A 24,665-nucleotide genomic window follows, 5' to 3' on the forward strand; every position below is an offset into this window, starting at 1 on the left:
TATTGTTACAAACATTAAAGAGAAACTTATAAAACAATTTCTCACTTCGAGACTACACAAACCACAGGCGCCCACGCTAGCCACTAGACAAGCAGGAACGTTTAGGACTACTTTAACTGTGTCATACAAATTTTCGTTTCAGTCTCCAGGTTTGTTCCGGTCCTACCGGGTCACGGGTCTGACTGCTTCCAGGTCACGAAATTCTTAACTAGTTTCATCACTGTTTCCCAATACCAAATATAATACAAGGTTTGTTCCAACCCCAACTGATAAGAACTGACTGTGGTCAGATATTTTTTCTAAAAGCGGAGTTCAATTCCCGGCAGGAGCTCATGTGGTTCGTTAAACAGTAGGTTCATGTCTCATATCGAATCACTCCTGAACGGGACGCTAAACTCAAATCAACTACTAGAACTAATAACAGACATTCTAGAAAGAGCTCAGATCATTTTCTTCATAATAAACTTTTTTCGTATCAAACAAGACAAACATAAAAGTATAATAACAACCATTCTGTAAAACCCTCCGAAGTATTCAAAAATCTAACAAGAAAAGATTTGATGTAGGAACTTCCACCACACCAAAAGTAGGTTCTAGCAAGCAAAGTAAGATATTTTTGGCTTTATTCAATTTGATTAGTTGCTACATTTGCTAATAAAATGTTCACGTTACTTGTTCTCCCTATATATGCAAAAGACAACATATATTTCGAACAAAAATCCGGCGTTAGATACGTTGATTTATATATTTAAAAATCGGGAAACAGGAACTGGCTCAGTGAGGTACTCTCTGGATTTATCGCTAGTTTAGTCAGTTCGTAAGAACAATATTATAGCCATGGGACGCAAAACTTGTGCTGGGTTATTCAAGGTATAAAGTTCTTAACATATTTCGGATTCTATCGATAATGAAATTTAAGGCGTATATTTCAAGTTGAAGAGTCCCTATGTATTCAACAAACTTGTATTTGAGCATATAAGGGCAAATATTGTTGCTAACTTCAAATATCCTGCATTTCATTGCAGTTTATTTTATTATAAACCATTGTTTAATTCTATTATACAATTGTTCATAATATTTGTCATATTATCTTCGACATTTTCAAATATAAATATATTATTTTTTCCATTTATTTATGTAACGAAATGTAATGGCATAGAGACACTTTGAACTATGATTTCTGTTTTGTTAAGAACTAAAGATGAGTATTTTATACTTAAACGACAACAACATTTAGTTCCAGAATTATACCTCCTCTGACCCCGTGTCGCCAATAGGTGACATGTGCATTATACATGATGTATACACTGAGACCCCATGTTGCTTATAGCCGACATGCACTCACCGGACAACTGACAACTGACACTCACCGGATACGAGAAAAATAACTGAAAATTGGCTAACAGGGTATACAACCGACGGTAATTATAATATTGGAACATAAAATTTCTACCCCAAAAATTGCTAGGCCCGAGGAGGATAGATGGTGGAAACCAATGTGCTGACCACACATGAAACAACTGAAATCCATCTCCTTGTCCATAGTTAACTAATCATGGACCACAATTGAAGAGTATTCAATTTATTTTTGAGCTGTAAACTTATTCATAGTTTTGATTAATAGTAAAATCTAAAACAGTTTTACGCTTGTAAAATTCTACTTCATTTTGTTCGCTGGACAATAAATAAATAAATAAATACTTCCAGAATATCGATTAGGATTAGGAATTAGATTTCTTGGCTGTCGGCACCTAAGGCCATTTAGCCCATCGCGTATATGAGGGATGACGTCTCTCAGTGAGCACACTATCCGATGAAAGGGAAGGAAGGAATGATTGGGAGAGGAAGGAAGCGACCTGGGACCATTATGTTAGGTACCATCCCAGCATTTGCCTTGTGTGAATTAGGGAAACCGAGGAAAAACCCCATTCAAGATGGCTGGTCTGAAAAATCTGTTACACTCTGTCAACCGAGAGTCCCACCGGGAATTGAACCCGGGACCGCTCGCACCACATTCGTGAGCGTTAGCGACTACAGAACCACTTGCAGAATATCGAATCACATCTTAAACTGTAACCACATTTTTTTTTTGTTTTTACTGGAGTCTTACCTGATCAACGAAAGAAAAATAGGAACGAAGTAGGATGAAGATTCGAACACGGGTCGCGGGAATGGGAATTCTGCACAGATGCAATGAGTTACGGAATAATATAACACAAGTCATCTACTCTATAAATATATGGCAATAACCGTAAGCTTCACACAGTGTATCCGTAAAGTCGCGCAACCCGAAGTTTGATTGCGTATATCTTTTGATCTAAGAATGATAACGACCAGAGACTTGAAAGAAATGTAAGCATGTTCTATTTAGAAAGTTTTGAGATCATTACCAATGCTCGTACTACATCGCCTGATTATAAACTTCGTACTTTAACTACTACTACTACTAATACTACTACTACTACTACTACTACTACTACTACTAATAATAATAATAATAATAATAATAATAATAATAATAATAATAATAATAATGAAAATCGAAGTCGTATCTTTATCAAAATTTCTGGCTTAGTCAACAAATGAATTCCACGTGGTCTCTATTCGAAGTTCTATTTAATCGAATCCGATAGAAACACAAAGATAAACTTCGAGAACAGTTAAAAGAAAAATCTTACTTTGATGGAATTCGAACTAACCTCAAGAGTTATCTACGCGCAAGCACTTTAGACCATTTTTTTCTTTTCTTTAAGTTAACTGATTCACCGAACGGATCTCAGTAGCTTGTCTCTATTTTCTACTCGGTATACACATTTTACAGTTAATATTTACAATTAAATTACCAATAGTTAGCATTTTCATAAATTATTTAACGAATACTGAAATCAACAATTTCTTCTTTCGAAGTAGTATTACGTATTAAGCAATGGCGCCGGGACCTAGGAGCTCACGCTCTGTTAGACTCCCAAAATTTTCATTGGGTGTTGGGCTCTTCCCCCCAAAATGATCCATCCATATTTTTAATTGATTTGCAGGTAGGACTACTGTTAATAGTTTCAAAACTCAGCGCAAAGCTTTGAGTTCGTTAAAAATAATATCCTATCATATATACACCACATAATTTATCCGTATATTATTTGATACGCGGATATGTATAGTTATTTGAACTAAGTAAACTTGTTTATAAAATCCCTCATTTGAGTTAATTACAGTATAAGATTAACTAAGTCCCCCAACTGTTATCTTCTCATCGGTTTTTCTACTATCCTTATATTTTTTCAAGTGCCTGTGTATAATTTTACATGTGCATCATACAAACAAGAATTATTATAAGTAGAAGTATCCAAAGACTCCCTTTTGTTATTTCGTCAGCCAGCGTTTTGCTTCACTCCTGCACAAATACACTCTTTATGATTTATTCTTTTCCCAGTTGGGGTCAACTTCATGCTGCTGCTCTAGCTACTCTACCAGGGTAATTAATCTCGGAGCAGGCGTAAGTTGGGTTGCCTAACTCACGATTTTGTACCTGAAGAATTTATGTGGCTCCCCGTAGATGTGCTCCTCCAAAAAACATTGAAGCGAATTTCGCTGCGTTAAAATGTTGGTGGGTGATGGTCAATGTGAATAAACCCTTAAAGTGAATGCCAAACCAGGAGCGCCATTTCAGACTTCGCTTGAAGGGGGCAAGAGCACTACCGACATAAGACTTTCACGTTTTGTACTAGTATATTAGTAGACAATAGATTAAAGTATATGCAATCCTCATCCTCTTGGAGGGAAATTGCTCCCTCCTGCCCCCCTAAATGACGCCCCTGACTCAAACGTATGCACATTTCTCTCAAATGGAAAACAAAGTTGTTGTTCTACATCGAAATGTTATAATATCATTAAATGTATGATTATTTTAATTTTATTAATGGACTAGTCAATGGAATATATTGTTTTTTCTAATTAACCATATTTTTATTGTAATTTCAGGTTCTTTTTAGAAATAAAAATGTTAAACGAAATCTGCAACCATATAGTAAAAATGATAATCATTTTGATGATAACTGCAGTTCACATGAAACCTACTACATCTCTTCAGACACTTGGTGCTCTCAACACAATATTTCCATCACATACAAAAGAAGATTTGTTGTGGATTTTCAGGAGAAGGCAAAGCAGCAATGAAATTACATGTATTGTTTCTGACTCATACGGAAGAGATATGTCTAGTGCTTTCATACAACCTCTAGTGGGTGAAGAGAACATACCAATCTATTATTATGTGCTTAACGAGATAACAGATGAATATATAAGCAGAACAGCAGTTAGCCAAAGTAACTGTATTATTTTATTTTTAAATGACTATTCCTCTGTTCACAACTTTACAACACATGTAAAACAAACTATGAATTGGAATAAAAGAGGGACTTATTATGTGATATTAAGAAATAGTGAAAAGGTAAGAGGAGACCTTGGTAAAATTTTTTTGTGCATTTTGGGAAGCTAAAATTTTGAATGTTCGTTTGCTTGCATTAAAGATGAAAGAATTATCTGGTATATTGACAAACTCAAAAGTGGACATTAGCATAATGTCATACAGTCCATTTACAGGAATATATACAAATCACACGAGAGCTTCAACATTCTAGTGCCTAGAAATATCCCTAATTTCTTTACATTGAAAAAAAATCATCCAGATTTGCTCCATGGAAGAAGAATAGTGTATGATGAACTAATTTATCGAATATAGAGTTTGAAAATTGGGAAAATAACCCGAAATACTTTTTAAAAAGGCAGAAATCCCTTTTTGTTCACAATATCTCCCTGAACATATTGAGAAAGAGTGTTTTTGAATCCTATTGCGAAACGAACAAGGTCTATTTAACTATTGAGATATGATAGCTAATTAAGAATTAATCAAAATATAACATTAAATTTAATGATTGTGCTGAAACCAAACCATATCGACTGAATAGAGTTTAAAGTTATTTGATCGCTGACAAGAATATATTTCCCTTTCGTCACTGAATGCTAATATTGATAATAATTCTAATACCTCAAAACGTAATTAACACCAAGGACCCATTGATGAAAACGATTAGGCCTAAAATGACCAAAGCAAAATTTTCTGTATTCATTACATTAGTTTTGAACTTGATTTTCACTGATTTTTTTTTTTTTTGCTAATTTTTATCATTTTTATGAAATAGGAACTACTGATATTTATTATTAAGGAAGTTTGAATTAATAAGTAAATTTCTTTACAACTAATTAACCAATGGATCTTCACCGTGAGATTCACTCTCATAAAGTTCCTTGACATACAGTACAAATAGTAATATTTATTCTTTACAAGATACAGCAGATTGCAGGAGACAATTACAATGTACGTAATATGCATAGTGCATAAGTAATTAATCTGTGTTTAAGTGTTAATGAAATGCAAAGAATTTTTAATAATATTCATCCGGTCTGAACTTCCTTTTGATCTTAACATTAACACCCAGTTCAGTCTTACATGTTAGCTTTCATTAAACCATTGTACTTTGAGTTCTCTTTACATATGGTGACTTTCTTACAGTACTTTTTCGGATTCCATACCCAACAAAAATCTATTTGTCATGTGTATTGCTAAACAAAATTTTAGATAATTTAGCAATTCTTTATCTCTGATTACATTTTCTATCTATAGGAAATTACGTCAATACACGACCAATTATAATTTCGAATAGAAAAGTTATGAAGCTGATAAAACTCCCTAAAATTAGTGCGTAAAATGAAGTTTGCAGATGCTTCAAAGAAAGACATGTACCTGATTCTGTAGTGTGCATACTCCTGAAAGATTCGTTCTCGCTTACTAATAGTACATCCATCCTCCACTTACTGAAAACACCACTTTCTACAAACCTTTGAATAAGAACGTTTATTCTAGGCAGAAATGGTGAATATTTTGTAAGAAGGAATGAGCCGTAAGCAAAACCTAATTTAGATTTTGCAATATGCACTAGAGGTTGTCCGAATTCTGATTCTATTTTAGCTTATTCGTATTGCTCGTTTTCAGTTATGTCGTGTAATATACTATCCCTCTTGAGTGCAACACGTCTTAATCCTTCAACTAGATTGCCTATCGGCTCTGAATGTACCGAGTGTAGTATCGTCTTGTCGCTGTTCTTTAATTTAGCAAGAAACGCTGGAACTCCAATTATAGTTAAATCAGAGTTTGCTATATCTTCAATAGTATCCATTTCTTTGTAATAATGTGGGTGTAACACAGAACTTACTAGAGATCCTTGATAACAAGTATTTATAATCATAACACCAACAATAGCTATAAAGAAAATGATTTTCAAATATCTATGTTGTGGAAAATTGGGGGCAAAACCACATAAGAATATTGATAATACATACATCACAAGTTTGCTAAGATTACGATCAGTAAATTTTGTTAATATTTTGTACTGGACAATTACTGTACTGAAAAGAACATATATGAATGTTACCAAGTATATAATCCATGTTGATCCATGTAAAGGAAGAAATATACGCATCCATTGAGGTACCTCGAGGGCTTTAGGACAAACAAACGCAAAAGAACTAAAGTAAAATATTGAAGCATAATCAACGATTTGAAATCTGTCATACAGCAAGATTAGATTCATTGCTACCAAGTCGGAAAATGAGGAAGACACTTCTTCAATAGGACCAATCCAAGAACCATTAGATAATTGTTGATTAACAAGTCTGTTCCTGTATTTCTTGACTAATATGGGAGTAAAATTCATATGAGTAACGATAGTTTCAAATAATCTCCCTGTATATCCAGAAATGTTCAATTTACCATCTTCGTCTTCAGTTAACCAAATGAAAGGTAAAAAATTGAATTGGCTAACGTATAATGGGTAACGATTGACGTTTCTGGTCAAGTGTTCAAAATTCGGTTCAATATCTTCAACTTGATGATGTAAAATATTTATAACGAGACTTGAAGCTCTCGTGTGATTTGTATATATTCCTGTAAATGGACTGTATTACATTATGCTAATGTCCGTTTTTGAGTTTGTCAATATACCAGATAATTCTTTCATCTTTAATGCAAGCAAACGAACATTCAAAATTTTAGCTTCCCAAAATGCACAAAAAATTTTACCAAGGTCTCCTCTTACCTTTTCACTATTTCTTAATATCACATAATAAGTCCCTCTTTTATTCCAGTTCATAGTTTGTTTTACATGTGTTGTAAAGTTGTGAACAGAGGAATAGTCATTTAAAAATAAAATAATACAGTTACTTTGGCTAACTGCTGTTCTGCTTATATATTCATCTGTTATCTCGTTAAGCACATAATAATAGATTGGTATGTTCTCTTCACCCACTAGAGGTTGTATGAAAGCACTAGACATATCTCTTCCGTATGAGTCAGAAACAATACATGTAATTTCATTGCTGCTTTGCCTTCTCCTGAAAATCCACAACAAATCTTCTTTTGTATGTGATGGAAATATTGTGTTGAGAGCACCAAGTGTCTGAAGAGATGTAGTAGGTTTCATGTGAACTGCAGTTATCATCAAAATGATTATCATTTTTACTATATGGTTGCAGATTTCGTTTAACATTTTTATTTCTAAAAAGAACCTGAAATTACAATAAAAATATGGTTAGTTAGAAAAAACAATATATTTCATTGACTAGTCCATTAATAAAATTAAAATAATCATACATTTAATGATATTATAACATTTCGATGTAGAACAACAACTTTGTTTTCCATTTGAGAGAAATGTGCATACGTTTGACTCAGAGGCGTCATTTAGGGGGGGCAGGAGGGAGCAATTTCCCTCCAAGAGGATGAGGATTGCATATACTTTAATCTATTGTCTACTAATATACTAGTACAAAACGTGAAAGTCTTATGTCAGTAGTGCTCTTGCCCCCTTCAAGCGAAGTCTGAAATGGCGCTCCTGGTTTGGCATTCACTTTAAGGGTTTATTCACATTGACCATCACCCACCAACATTTTAACGCAGCGAAATTCGCTTCAATGTTTTTTGGAGGAGCACATCTACGGGGAGCCACATAAATTCTTCAGGTACAAAATCGTGAGTTAGGCAACCCAACTTACGCCTGCTCCGAGATTAATTACCCTGGTAGAGTAGCTAGAGCAGCAGCATGAAGTTGACCCCAACTGGGAAAAGAATAAATCATAAAGAGTGTATTTGTGCAGGAGTGAAGCGAAACGCTGGCTGACGAAATAACAAAAGGGAGTCTTTGGATACTTCTACTTATAATAATTCTTGTTTGTATGATACACATGTAAAATTATACACAGGCACTTGAAAAAATATAAGGATAGTAGAAAAACCGATGAGAAGATAACAGTTGGGGGACTTAGTTAATCTTATACTGTAATTAACTCAAATGAGGGATTTTATAAACAAGTTTACTTAGTTCAAATAACTATACATATCCGCGTATCAAATAATATACGGATAAATTATGTGGTGTATATATGGTAGGATATTATTTTTAACGAACTCAAAGCTTTGCGCTGAGTTTTGAAACTATTAACAGTAGTCCTACCTGCAAATCAATTGAAAATATGGATGGACCATTTTGGGGGGAAGAGCCCAACACCCAATGAAAATTTTGGGAGTCTAACAGAGCGTGAGCTCCTAGGTCCCGGCGCCATTGCTTAATACGTAATACTACTTCGAAAGAAGAAATTGTTGATTTCAGTATTCGTTAAATAATTTATGAAAATGCTAACTATTGGTAATTTATTTGTAAATATTAACTTAAAATGTGTATACCGAGTAGAAAATAGAGACAAGCTACTGAGATCCGTTCGGTGAATCAGTTAACTTAAAGAAAAGAAAAATGGTCTAAGGTGCTTGCGCGTAGATAACTCTTGAGGTTAGTTCGAATTCCATCAAAGTAAGATTTTTCTTTTAACTGTTCTCGAAGTTTCTCTTTGTGTTTCTATCGGATTCGATTAAATAGAACTTCGAATAGAGACCACGTGGAATTCATTTGTTGACTAAGCCAGAAATTTTGATAAAGATACGACTTCGATTTTCATTATTATTATTATTATTATTATTATTATTATTATTATTATTATTATTATTAGTAGTAGTAGTAGTAGTAGTAGTAGTAGTAGTAGTAGTAGTAGTAATAGTAGTAGTAGTAGTAGTAGTAGTAGTAGTAATAGTAGTAGTAGTAGTAGTTAAAGTACGATGTTTATAATCAGGCGATGTAGTACGAGCATTGGTAATGATCTCAAAACTTTCTAAATAGAACATGCTTACATTTCTTTCAAGTCTCTGGTCGTTATCATTCTTAGATCAAAAGATATACGCAATCAAACTTCGGGTTGCGCGACTTTACGGATACACTGTGTGAAGCTTACGGTTATTGCCATATATTTATAGAGTAGATGACTTGTGTTATATTATTCCGTAACTCATTGCATCTGTGCAGAATTCCCATTCCCGCGACCCGTGTTCGAATCTTCGTCCTACTTCGTTCCTATTTTTTTTTTCGTTGATCAGGTAAGACTCCAGTGAAAACAAAAAAAAAAAAATGTGGTTACAGTTTAAGATGTGATTCGATATTCTGCAAGTGGTTCTGTAGTCGCTAACGCTCTCGAATGTGGTGCGAGCGGTCCCGGGTTCAATTCCCGGTGGGACTCTCGATTGACAGAGTGTAACAGATTTTTCAGACCAGCCATCTTGAATGGGGTTTTTCCTCGGTTTCCCTAATTCACACAAGGCAAATGCTGGGATGGTACCTAACATAATGGTCCCAGGTCGCTTCCTTCCTCTCCCAATCATTCCTTCCTTCCCTTTCATCGGATAGTGTGCTCGCCGAGAGACGTCATCCCTCATATACGCGACGGGCTAAATGGCCTTAGGTGCCGACAGCCAAGAAATCTAATTCCTAATCCTAATCGATATTCTGCAAGTATTTATTTATTTATTTATTGTCCAGCGAACAAAATGAAGTAGAATTTTACAAGCGTAAAACTGTTTTAGATTTTACTATTAATCAAAACTATGAATAAGTTTACAGCTCAAAAATAAATTGAATGCTCTTCAATTGTGGTCCATGATTAGTTAACTATGGACAAGGAGATGGATTTCAGTTGTTTCATGTGTGGTCAGCTCATTGGTTTCCACCATCTATCCTCCTCGGGCCTAGCGATTTTTTGGGGTAGAAATTTTATGTTCCAATATTATAATTACCGTCGGTTGTATACCCTGTTAGCCAATTTTCAGTTATTTTTCTCGTGTCCGGTGAGTGTCAGTTGTCAGTCAGCTTCCGGTGAGTGCATGTCGGCTATAAGCAACATGGGGTCTCAGTGTATACATCATGTATAATGCACATGTCACCTATTGGCGACACGGGGTCAGAGGAGGTATAATTCTGGAACTAAATGTTGTTGTCGTTTAAGTATAAAATACTCGTCTTTAGTTCTTAACAAAACAGAAATCATAGTTCAAAGTGTCTCTATGCCATTACATTTCGTTACATAAATAAATGGAAAAAATAATATATTTATATTTGAAAATGTCGAAGATAATATGACAAATATTATGAACAATTGTATAATAGAATTAAACAATGGTTTATAATAAAATAAACTGCAATGAAATGCAGGATATTTGAAGTTAGCAACAATATTTGCCCTTATATGCTCAAATACAAGTTTGTTGAATACATAGGGACTCTTCAACTTGAAATATACGCCTTAAATTTCATTATCGATAGAATCCGAAATATGTTAAGAACTTTATACCTTGAATAACCCAGCACAAGTTTTGCGTCCCATGGCTATAATATTGTTCTTACGAACTGACTAAACTAGCGATAAATCCAGAGAGTACCTCACTGAGCCAGTTCCTGTTTCCCGATTTTTAAATATATAAATCAACGTATCTAACGCCGAATTTTTGTTCGAAATATATGTTGTCTTTTGCATATATAGGGAGAACAAGTAACGTGAACATTTTATTAGCAAATGTAGCAACTAATCAAATTGAATAAAGCCAAAAATATCTTACTTTGCTTGCTAGAACCTACTTTTGGTGTGGTGGAAGTTCCTACATCAAATCTTTTCTTGTTAGATTTTTGAATACTTCGGAGGGTTTTACAGAATGGTTGTTATTATACTTTTATGTTTGTCTTGTTTGATACGAAAAAAGTTTATTATGAAGAAAATGATCTGAGCTCTTTCTAGAATGTCTGTTATTAGTTCTAGTAGTTGATTTGAGTTTAGCGTCCCGTTCAGGAGTGATTCGATATGAGACATGAACCTACTGTTTAACGAACCACATGAGCTCCTGCCGGGAATTGAACTCCGCTTTTAGAAAAAATATCTGACCACAGTCAGTTCTTATCAGTTGGGGTTGGAACAAACCTTGTATTATATTTGGTATTGGGAAACAGCGATGAAACTAGTTAAGAATTTCGTGACCTGGAAGCAGTCAGACCCGTGACCCGGTAGGACCGGAACAAACCTGGAGACTGAAACGAAAATTTGTATGACGGTTAAAGTAGTCCTAAACGTTCCTGCTTGTCTAGTGGCTAGCGTGGGCGCCTGTGGTTTGTGTAGTCTCAAAGTGAGAAATTGTTTTATAAGTTTTTTTAATGTTTGTAACAATAGTTTATTAAATTTAATTTATATATGTGAAAAGATATTTAGTTATTTTACCATATGTATCTTCGAAGCACGTGATTCTCAATTCGAAGGTCAATGGAAGTGCATTTATGGTTTCGATTCAGCATTACGAGACGGTTTGAGGGTTTCTTAAATTAAAAACACTCTGCAAAAAACTTTATAACACTCTGCAAAAATAAAAACAAGCAGCTTTTCTAGTTTTATAATTATATTTAGCTAATTTATTTCCACCTATGTTTGTTATACCTTTAATTAGTCACATACCGATAGTTTGCGCTCCGGATGCGAAATTGAGAATACTGGATTCGAATTCCATGACCAACCATATTGAATAAGATATTTCCTGGGTTTTTCTAAGTTAAAAAAAAAACATTGTTGGGATTACATCAACATGCACGACACTGCATGGCGGCCAAGTTCCGCGAAGAAATGAAAATTGGCCCGCACTACCGTAAGAATGTTATACACGAACAAGAGCTTTGGGTAAAATAGCCGATTTGGAGGCTCTGTAAAGCCACTTTAATAAGGGTAGAAATATGAGATTTAGAATTTAAGAAGATATCCGAGAGATGTACTTATATATCAAATCACACATTCCGAGATTCAGCCATATTCGAGAATTGGACCCCTAAAATATGCAGTTTTCAGGCTCACTGATTCACTGACTCACTCATCGAATTGATTAGATATTTCCCAATGAGATAGAGACTTGAAACTTTGCATGATTGTAACTTATAATGACTTGAGTATGGAAAACTCCGAAATGTGAGGAATGTGTTATTGGAAATTTTGTATGGGCCGAAAACTGTCCTTAGCCAAGCAAGAAATCGTTTCACTCACTTACTCATCACATTGATTAGCTAGTTTCCAATGAGAAACAAGAATGAAATTCAAGATAAGGGTACCTTATAATGACCTGAATATGGAAAAAGTCCGAAATGTGAGGAATCTGCTATGTGAAATTTTTATGGGTGAAAAACTGTCTTTAGCCAAGCAAAAATCGGTTCACTCCCTCATTCATCACATTGATTAGGTACTTCCAAATGAGACAGAGACATAAACCTTTGCGAAAATGTGCCTTATAATGATTTCAGTATGGAAAAAGTCCGAAATGTGAGGAATGTGCTATAGGATTTTTTTATGGGCGAAAAACTGTCCTTAGCCAAGCAAGAAAACGGTTCATTCACTCACTCATCACATTGATCACATACAGATGGTGATCAGAAAAATGGAAACACCTGTAGTTGGCTACACGTCAGATGTATGGGTTGGCAGGGGTGACGTGGCGCCCGCAGCGCCGGACCGCTGGTGGTGGTGTGTTAGGTCGGTCTCCATACTACATCAGGCGCAGTGGAACAGCAGTGTCCAGTGGACGCAGCAGACGGAGGTAATGTAAAATGGGAGACCTCTCAGATTTTCCAAGAGGGCAAATTGTTGGTGCGCGGGTATGTGGAGTGAGTGTGATGGCAGTGGCTACTGTGTTAGGCGTGTCGCGTGGGACAGTGTCGAAGGTGATAACGGCCTACACAACACACGGGAAAACCACATCGGGGAAGCGGAACAGTGGGCGGAAGAAAATCATGAGTGACAGGTCACACCGGGTATTAAAGCGTATTGTCACGCAGAAGCGTCGTGCCACTGCGGAGCAAGTGACGGAGGAACTCAATCAGCACCTCCCCCACCCAGTTTCGACAATCACAGTCTGCCGCGAATTACATGACATGAAATTACGAGGTCGTGTTGCACGGGCCAAACCGCTCATGAGGGACCATAACGTTTACGCACGCCGCAAATGGTGCCGCGACCATGCAACTTGGACCGTTGAGGACTGGAAACATGTGATATGGTCGGATGAGTCATCCTTCACCCTATTCCCAACCACGGGCCGTGTTTATGTGTGGAGAACGCCCAAAGAAGCTTATGATCTGCAGTGTCTCCGCTCAACTGTGAAACATGGCGGCGGCTCGGTGATGCTATGGGCCGCCATATCATGGTTTTCATGGGTCCTGTGGTCACACTTAGCGGACGAATCACTGCCAACGATTATGTCGCAATTTTAGGAGACCACTTGCATCCTATGGTCCGGATGTTGTTCCCGGACAATGATACCATCTTCCAGGATGGCGTTGTTGCAGCGTGGTTTGAGGAACATCGGGATGAAGTTCAACACCTCCCCTGGCCCGCCCAATCCCAAAATCTCAACATAATTGAACATCTGTGGTCCGTCTTGGAAACACGACTCCGGCGACGATTTCCACCTGCAACCTCTCTCACAGAACTGGCCGATGCTCTGCACGAGGAATGGTGTAAAATTCCATTTGCTACCATTCACGACCTCTATGCCTCCATCCCACGTCGCATCAAGGCTGTTCTGAAAGCGAAAGGTGGCCCGACACCATATTAATCTGGTAAGTTGCAATTTCGTTCAGGTGTTTCCATTTTTCTGATCACCATCTGTACTTCCCAATGAGATAGAGACGTGAAATTCTGCATAATGTTACCTTACAATCATTTAAATATGGAAAATGTCCAAAATGTGAGGAGTGCGCTATGGGAAATCTTTTATGGGCGAAAAACTTTTCTTAGGCAAGCAAGATAATCGTTTCACTCACTCACTCATTACATTGATTAACTAGTTTCCAATGAGATAGAGACGTTAAACTCCGCATAGAGGTACCTTATAATGACTTGAGTACAAAAAAAAGTCCAAAATATGAGTAATATGCTATGAATTTTTTATTGGCGAAAATCTGTCCTTAGCCAAGCCGAAATCGGTTTCGCTCACTCATCACGTTGATTAGGTATTTCCCAATGAGATAGAGACGCGCAACTTTGCGTAAAGGTACCTTATGATGACTTGAGTATGAAAAAAGTCCGAAATGTGAGGAATGTGCTATGGGAATTTTATTTTGGTCGAAAAACCGTCGACCAGAGATCGGTCCATTTACTCACTCGTCATTGATTAGGTACTTCCTAATGATAGAGACGTGGAATTCTGCATAATGGTACCTACCTTACGTAATGACTTGAGTATGGAAAACGTTGGAATTTTAAGAAACGTACTTGGGAGTTTTGGGGGGCAAAAAATTGTGCGTAGCTATTATGTACTTCTAAATGAGAAAAAGATTTGAAACTCTCCATAAAAGTACCTTATAACGGCTTGAGTATGAAATTTGAGGAATTTGCTATGGAAATTTTTCATTGGCAAAAACTGTCTTACAATCAGAAATCGGGAACAGCTCTGTTATGCAACACATCATGTGAATAGTTATAATGTTATTAATCGTCCGAGTGGTCGAGTAGGTGCCCCCTCGACTAGTTTAGTGACTAGCACATGCGGCTTTGGTGTACGGGGTCCCGAGAGAGCCTTTGCAATTTTAACTGTCCTCGATGTTTTTGTGTTCATGTCCCTGTCGTTCTGAGTTAACAAAAAAACGAGCTAAGCTCATTGAGAAAAACCCGTTATCTCGACATCAGTATATTGTGCAAATATACGGGATCCTTATCAACATGCATGGCAGTGCATGGCAGCAAGGTCCTCGAAGAAATTAAAATTGGCTTACACTGACGCAAGCATGTTATACACGAACAAGAGTTTTGGGTAAAATAGCCGATTTTAAGGCTCTGTAAAAGCCATTCTATTAAGGGTAGAAATATGAGATTTAGAATTTAAGGAGATATCCGAGAGATGTGCTCATATATCAAACCTCACATTCCTAGATTCAACAATATATTCGAGAATTGGACCCTAACATATGCAGTTTTCAGGCTCACTGATTCACTGACTCGCTCGTCAAATTGATTAGGTACTTCCCAGTGAGCTAGAGACGTAAAACTCTGCATAAGGGTAACTTAAATTCATTTGAATATGGAAAAAATCCGAAATGTGATGAATGCGCTATGATTAATTTTCTATGGGCAAAAAATTGTCCTTAGCCAATCAGAAATAGGTTCACTCACTCACTTATCACATTGATCAGGTACTTCCCAATGAGATAGAGACGTAAAACTCTGCATAAAGGTATCTTATAATCATTTGAATATGGAAAAAAATCCGAAATGTGATGAGTGCTCTATGATTAATTTTCTATGGGCAAAAAATTGTCCTTAGCCAAGCAAGAAATCGTTTCACTCACTCACTCATTACATTGATTAGCTAGTTCCTAATGAGATAGAGACGTAAAACTCCGCATAAAGTACCTTATAATGACTTGAGCACAAAAGAAGTCCGAAATATGAGTAATATGCTATGGGAATTTTTTATGGGCGAAAACCTGTCCTGAGCCAAGCCGAAATCTCTTCATTCACTCACTCATCACGTTATTAGGCACTTTCCAATGAGATAGAGACGTGAAACTTCGTGTAAAGGTACCTTCTGATGACTTGAGTATGGAAAAAGTCCGAAATGTGAGGAATGTTCTATGGGAATTTTATTTTGGTCGAAAAACTGTCCTTATCCAGAGATCGGTTCATTCACACACTCGTCACTCATTAGGTATTTCTTAATGAGATAAAAATGTGAAACTCTCCATAAAGGTACAGTACCTTATAACGGCTGAGTATGAAATTTGAGGAATTTGCTATGGGAAAATTTTCATTGGCAAAAACTGACTTACAATCAGAAATCGGGAACGGTTCTGTTATGCAACATATCTTGTGTATAGTGATAATGTTGTCAATCGTACGAGTGGTCGAGTGGGTGCCCTCCCCACTGGTTTAGTGGCTAGCACGTTCGCCTTTGGTGTTCAGGGTCCCGAGAGAGCCTTTGGAATTTTAACAGTCCTTGATGTTTCTGTGTTCGTGTCCCTGTCATTCTAGGCTAACAGAAAAACGAGCTAAGCTCATTGAAAAAAAAAACCGTTATCCGGACAACGGTATATTGTGCAAATATACGGGATACTTATTTTTACTATAGAAATCAGTACATAGCATACGTTATCCACATGCTACATACGTACTGTCCCCTTTCCCGCTTAGGTGTTACACCATGTCATTGCAGGATGTCTGACGTCTAACAATTTTCCATACCTTACATACGTATACATATGTTGCATACGGCAGCTATAAGTTACATACGTCCATCTGTATGTGAGGTCCTGACCACCTATATACATTTCTTTCGTTCGTACGAAAATTACGTTTATTCGGAACACTTATACGGAAAGTAGTGCTCTCAAACGGGTCGGGTTGACGCGACCCGACCCGACCCGAGTCGGGTCGGGTCAACTCGGGTCGGGTTACGGGTCGGGTCGGGTCAGGTCAGCTCGGGTCGGGTTACGGGTCGGGTCGGGTCAGGTCAGCTCGGGTCGGGTTGTCGGGTCGGGTCAGTCGGGTCAGCTCGGGTCGGGTTATCGGGTCGGGTCACTCGGGTCGGGTTGTCGGGTCGGGTTATCGGGTCGGGTCACTCGGGTCGGGTTGTCGGGTCGGGTCAGTCGGGTCAGCTCGGGTCGGGTTGTCGGGTCGGGTCAATCGGGTCAGGTCGGGTCGGGTTGTCGGGTCGGGTCAATCGGGTCAACTCGGTCGGGTTATCGGGTCGGGTCAGTCGGGTCGGGTTATCGGGTCGGGTCAGTCGGGTCGGGTTGTCGGGTCAGTCGGGTTGGGTTGTCGGGTCGGGTCAGTCGGGTCAGTTCACTTTGGTCAACTAAGTTTAGGTTGAGCTTAAACTCGGCTGGAGTCGAAAACTGCTGTTTTACACTACCTGCGTAATTAAAAATAGCAATTTTCAATTGATTTTATAGAAGCCATAAATGTATTTTGAACACTTGCAGCTAGTGTTTTTATGGTAAATGCTTATTTTTGTAGTTGTATGTACTTTAATTTTTAAATGTGGAAGATTGATTTTACCAATCGACTGTAATATTAATATCTACGCCAATATGGAGTCTGGATTTAGAACAAAACTAGAAGTTGTTTAAGCAAGGTCAAAAGAAAGATTGGATATGGACGACCAAGCCCAAGCAGGGCCGCGGGAGCTCAGTGGTAGAGAATTCATCTCTGGTGCATGGTGTCCATGGTTCGATCCCAGCTTGTGTTAAGTAGGCTTTGTGGTGGAGAAACGCCGTGTAGTGGGTTTTCTCGGGGTTCTCCTGTTTCCTCCCACTTTCTTCATTCCACCATTTCATTCATTTCTCATGGTCACCATATCCCTTAGCCTCGAAGCAGAATCGAGGGACCTTAAACTCAGGGGTGTAGCTAAGGGGGGGCCATCGGGTCCAGGCCCCCCAAATGGTTTCCTGCCCCCCCCCAAATGACCAGCTTTAAAAACATCATAGTAAAATTATCTCGCTTCCTTCATTTAAAAGTAACAAAGTTATTGACAATTAATAATATACGGTAAAATAGTATGGAGAAATATTGTTTTTCCATACCGATCGAAAAATAGGATACATTTTTGTGACAGCAGATTACACAATTTACTGCGATTTATATTTGACAGTTTAAAGACAAACATTTTAACAAGATATTATAAATACAGCCATAAAACAAAGGTACTAAACTGATTTGTAAGTACATTATATTTTTATATGCTTTAACAAGTATTTTAAAAGACAGAGAATGGAAAATTTGGTGAGAAACAATGTTTTTATTCAGTTTGGATTTCATTCGCTCTCTTTTATTTCTACTCAGTGTAATAAAATAATTGTTTTTTTTTTAAGTCACGAATAATAAATAAATATTTTTGTCAGGAAACTATAAAGAAATTAAGTGAAATTTAAAGAAAATCAATCTTGTGTACATAGGTTCTGTATACAAGGTCTTAAATTTAAATAAAAAGGTAACCAAGAAAAATTTTGTTGCTTTTTCACCCACCACCTTCGAACATCGATACGTCACCTAACCTGGAAGATCAAAAATAGTCCCCATCAACATCGACGACCTTCTGAAAACGTTCCTGAAGGCCATGGAATTCATCGCGGTAGAAGTTGGTGGGCCGTGAAACGAAGAAGGTATCAGGTGCATTTTGGACTTTTACTAAGGATTTGAATTGGCGGTCTCTAAGGTGATTGTCCAAAGAATGGAACAGGTAATAATCGGACGGTGCAATACCCGGGGAATATAGTGGTTGCAATATTGTTTCCCATCCAAGGCGGAGAATGGTGTCCTGAGTCATCCTAGCCACGTGGGACTTAGCGTTGTCCCGTAAACGAGGACCCATTTGCAATTCAGAAGTGATGGCTCCAGAGTTTTGAGTTTTTGTTGAGCACAGCTCAACTGCTGACACTACACAGTTGCATTGATACTCTGACCAGCTGGTAGCAGTTCCCGATGCACGATGCACCAAACACACAGAAGGACCTTCTTCTGGTACAGTGCTGGTTTCGGCTGTTTTGAAATCGGTTCATGGGACGCTAACCAATGATGACGGCGCCGTGGAGCTTCGTATAGGACCCACTTTTTATCACATGTCAACGCCCTGTCCAGAAATGGCTCCGAAATAGTAAATAAACGTTTCGGACTGCCGCGTTGCCTTCTGGCCCGGAGTCAAAACATGTGAGACCCAACTTGTAGTGCTTCCCAACTTGATGGATGTGCTGCCGAATGGTTTCTCCACACACTGAATTGTAGTCCCAGTTCCTCTTTGTACGTACATGTGTTGGTCTTCTGGCATGTGGTGTTTTCGGGTGTTTGGTCATCGTTCTTAAACTGGTTAAACCATCGCTGCACTGTCCGCGTCGTCACGACACCCTCAACAAAGGCCTGGCATATTTTCTGTCCCGCTACAGCGGCGTTTGACCTCCATTTGAACTCGTTCAGCATACATGCTCTTATGACGCTCTGTGGATGTCCCATGTTCCCTCTGTCTTTACGCAAGTTCACTGTGTATCTGAATTGCCACAACCAGGTAGTATGTTGGATATACCCACACCAACAACTGACGTTCGCCTTATCTCCACTCGCATTCAACTCACGGTGTGAGGTCCAATTGAACACAGACCTCCACGAAAAGGGACAGAACTTTCTGGTTATTTTTATAGTTATGCACAAAAGTATAGCGTTTGGTCCCGGGCAGTAGTTCTTGATTAAGCATAATAAAAACTATCTTGAATATAGATCTAATTTATGGATAATAATAATAATAATAATAATAATAATAATAATAATAATAATAATAATAATAATAATAATAATAGTAATAATAAATAAGATAAAATAGTGTTTTTAGTTTTCCAGAAGGAAACCAAAATTTTCCTTTCTTTTAGGCCTGAAAAACACTAGCAGCAACACATTTTTTGCTTTGTACATTGTAGCCGCCCCCCTTCAAAAACGACGGGCCCTTCCTACACGAACCTGCTGGCTACACCCCTGCTTAAAGTGAATATTTCATTTTATTTCACCAAGCCCAAGGACATCGATACAAGAACAAGATAAAGATTGGATATGCAAGACGAATTGCATAGTAATCTTGCTCTTGGCCTTGTTTTGGTGATCACCAAGTAGCGATGAGCGTATTTTCTAGCTTTCCGTATAGTATGAAATACCAAAATCACACTTGGTCTTCATTTGTACCGATGAGGTGAGCATTCTTGGCTCTTGTATAGCATGAAAGATCACCAAGACTACGAAATGCAGGACCAAGACTTGACTGCAAGACAAAGAATAAGACGCAGTATTGATGACCAAGACCTAGGGAGCGAATTGTTTGAATTTCATTTGTTGGGCTGAAAGTGATGAAATAAAATTTGTGCTTTATAATTAAATATCAACCTGTATTTTTAAATTCATATTATGTATCTTCTTACGTGCAACTATATATACTGTAAAATACGTTTTAATTACCGAGAAAGAAAAATCAAAGTGGTACGGGTCCCGGAATCATAAGAACCTATTTTAAAATGAAAGTTGAAGGGTTGGAAAAAAACACGGGTGTTCTCCTGTTTCCTCAACCCTTATCACTGTAGTTAAATGATTTCCTTTTGTCTCCGCCAAGAGACTCTTGCTACTGCCTTCCGAGAAGACGCCCTGCCGTCCCAGCAGGTGAGAACACTGACCTTGAAGAAAAATTTCGTCACATAGAACTAAAGAAAAAAAAATAAAATAAAAATAAATAAATAAATAAATAAAATAAAAATAAAAATAAATTTCTCCCACGTCGGACATTGGTATCAGTTATAAAAAGAAATAACCAAACCTCAAAAGTGCCAAATATTCATTAAGATGCATATACAAATCCCCGCTTGATCTAGCTAGTGGTTAACGTGTAAGACTTCGGTACACGTGGTCCGGGTTCAATTCCCAATGGGAGTGCATTTTGGTGTTCACCCAGTGTTGTGACCATAGTGCTCTCAAATGGATCGGATCGGGTTACGGGTCGGGTCGGGTTGTCGGGTCGGGTCAGTCGGGTCGGGTCAGTCGGGTCAGATCGGGTCGGGTTGTCGGGTCGGGTCAATCAGGTCGGATCACGGTTCGGGTCAGTCGGGTCGGGTCGGGTCATCGGGTCGGGTCAATCAGGTCGGATCACGGTTCGGGTCAGTCGGGTCAGGTCGGGTCGGGTTGTCGGGTCGGGTTATTCGGGTCGGGTTGTCGGGTGGGTCAATCGGGTCAGCTCGGGTCGGGTTGTCGGATCGGGTTATTCGGGTCGGGTTATCGGGTCGGGTCAATCGGGTCAACTCGGGTCGGGTTATCGGGTCGGGTCACTCGGGTCGGGTCACTCGGGTCAGATCGGGTCGGGTTGTCGGGTCGGGTCAATCAGGTCGGATCACGGTTCGGGTCAGTCGGGTCGGGTCGGGTCATCGGGTCGGGTCAGTCAATTCGGATCACGGGTCGGGTCGGGTCGGTCTTCAACCCGACCCGACCCGACCCGTTGAGAGCACTAACGGAAAGTACGTATATAATATACTTATTCAGTTATACGTTTAGTGTACATTAAGTCCAAAAACTACTGGATTCACACATGTAACCTACGTTTTCACGTACGCTACATACTTTTTTCTCAGTGTGCGAGTGAAACAAGTGAAAACTAGTTATAAGTAGTTACACAAGTTAATGAGGCACGTTCGATGAATCAGTTCACTAAAAAAACTAATGTTGCATGTAACACATTATGACTCCTTTAAAAATGTACAATTCTAAATTTAAATCCAACTATATACCACGACTGAGAATTCCAATATGCGAAATATGCGATATCGATATAGTGAACTACAAAAAGAAATGAAATCTGAACAAAAACACCAGAGGTGCAAAAAGTGCAGCCAAGCTCGTCAGCCTCAAAAAGTGTTGAGATGAGGCCGGATGAGGCAAGTTCCTTGGCCACTGCATCTGAAATGAACACTGGAATTTGGCGCGAGGTGTCAAGGAAAATGATGTTAAGGAGCCTTAGGTATAGTGGTGATTGGCGTGGTGGGTTTGGGGCCACCACCAACCTTAGGAATATCAACGCCACTAATGCGCTAAGGCATATATATACTACAGTAAGATTTTTGGTTCGAAACCTAGACAAGGAAAACTTATAATCCTCCACGAGGTGTCAAAGAAAATGATGCTGATGAGCGTGATGGATTTGGGAGCCACCGCCAGCTTTAAGGCTGAAATGTCCTGGCCGTGAAATTAGGAACAAACATTTTGGCGTATTCAAATATGTTAAACACCTCGCGCCAAGTTCCAGTGTTCGTTTTAGATGCAGTTGCCAAGGAACTTGGCTCATTCGACCTCATCTCAACAATTTTTGAGGCTGACTAACTTGGCTGCACTTTTTGCATACCTGGTGCTTTTGTTCAGATTTTTAAATACAGACCCTCGATTACTTTTCTTCACGTACATTCCAAATGTTTGTCGTTGTTGAATGCTAATGATCCCAGTGTAAAATGGTATCGTAGGCTGTATCTGAATGTTTGTTAATTTAATAGACCTAGTAACAATAAAAGGAGGATGCTACCGAAGCGAATTGTCTGTGTGCGTGTTGTTTCAAGTTCGATTCCCTGTGGAAACAGGTAAACCTTTTGTCAATATTATTCAACATATATATTTTAGATAATATGCAGATATATGTGTTCAAGCACTTCTTAGGCATGACAATAACTAGCAAAGTTAGACCAATGTGGTGGGACATCTGTGCTGAAAAGGGAACATTAAATATAAACCAATGACATAGATTAAGGAACTGTCCTTAATCTGTCAGCAAATTAAAGTTAATCTTCTTCACTCTGTGTCATTCACATTAAATTTGCACAAATCAATAACATAATCATACCATAAATACCATAAATATAATCACATATATCAAATTATGTGTTTTTATTTAAAACAGTTTAAGCTTGTGATGGTAATAAAATTACTGTTTCCCTACTTCGGCAACAATTTTCAGATCCTTCAGATGCTGATGATGATAATACTCCAGATAATTAATAATTATTCTAAAACATATTACCTTGTTTACAGTGTAATTTTTATTCCTGACTATTATGTTGCCTTGAAATCAATCATGTCATTTAACATTCTGTCAGGGAGCAAGATTGTCCACCAACACAAGGATTTCCCGTTTTCATTAATATGATAATAAACATTTCTTTTTTTAGAAAAGTATTTTCAAATTGCCTCCCTGCTTTCCGTAAATGACATCTGTACTTGATATAACGTTGAAGAAATTACGGTAGTCGCTCACTCTCATAGAAGACACACACACACACACACACACAAAAAAAAAAAACCACCTGTGACAATTTAAGAAAAGATTGCCTGGCAGCCCTAATGCAAACCATGAGAATCACGTCTTAATTTAGTGAATCGGTGTGTGTTGGTGAATGTCGTTGAATTGTAGGTGTATGTGAGGAGCCCCTAAACTGTAGATCAACATTATATATACACTTATAGCGAATAAGAACCGAATATAATTATGATACTTGAATAGTAGTAATTCTTGCAAATAATAAAGGGTACGGACCATCGTCCTAAACTTTCTCATTCTCACTTCTTACATTGAATCGTATCATGCTGCAGTTATTACGGAAACATTTGTTACAATGATAATAGGCTTTCCACAAAACTTTGTATCGAAGAAAAACGCAACCCATAAAATTACATTCCTTGTGACTATTTTAAAGAAATGAGAGATAAATTATAGCATACTGAAGGTTTAAAAAGGGAATATTTATTTATGAAATGCCATTTTAAAGAAAATTATCACGGAAAAAGACTCTGTTGGGCAATGTAGTATGGGCAGAAAGTTACATGAAATTGTACACATGCCGTTACGAAGCTGTTGTTAGGCAAATAGTATGTGTAATGTTTAGATCAAACCGAATCACTAGATTATGAAGAGGACAAGCTCGGGAGAGTAATGCTCCCGGAAGTAGAAATGAGAAACAGAGTTCTGATTGGTTGGCGTTATTCACTTCTTGCCAAGTTGCATTAAAATAGCAGAAATCAAACGCTTGCTGGTGTCGGCTTTCGTGGCCGAGTGGGCTAGCGCTATATGCTAGTAATAAAAGGCTTTTGGCGCAAGTTCAAACCCGGCCCGAGGAAAGTTTTTTTTTTTACTTTTTTACATTTTTATAACACTTATTAAATTAAAATAATATGAAAATAATACTTAAAAAAGTGATTTATTTATTTTTGTGTAGATAAGTAGTTGTAGTACTTATGCCCTTGTACTCCATGATATAGGGCTCGTTTTGTTCCCCTTGTACTTCATGATATAAATTTTGTGACCAACAAAATAACCGGCTAGGATAGCGCGTAAAACTGCTGGCTAGAGAAGCGCGCAGAAAAACATACTTCCGGGAGTATTACTCTCCCGAGCGGGTCGTTTATGAAGAAGTAATTAATGTACGTGTGAGTTGAGACTAATATATTTAGTTAGGAGCCGTAGTGATTGTATATCCACAAAATAATAGTTGGATAGTTCTTGTGAAGAAGTGTATACCAATAAGAGGTATAGAAATAAAAGTGATCATTGGTACTTAAGTGCGTTGTTGATATGGACAAGTTTGGTAATACGTTAGTCACAATTGAGGTGTGTTTATATTCTTTTAGTAAGAATATAGAATTGTACATTGGGAACA

This window comes from Thermobia domestica, chromosome 16 (genome assembly GCF_964235325.1).
Source record: "Thermobia domestica chromosome 16, izTheDome1.hap1.1, whole genome shotgun sequence".
NCBI lineage: Eukaryota > Metazoa > Arthropoda > Insecta > Zygentoma > Lepismatidae > Thermobia > Thermobia domestica.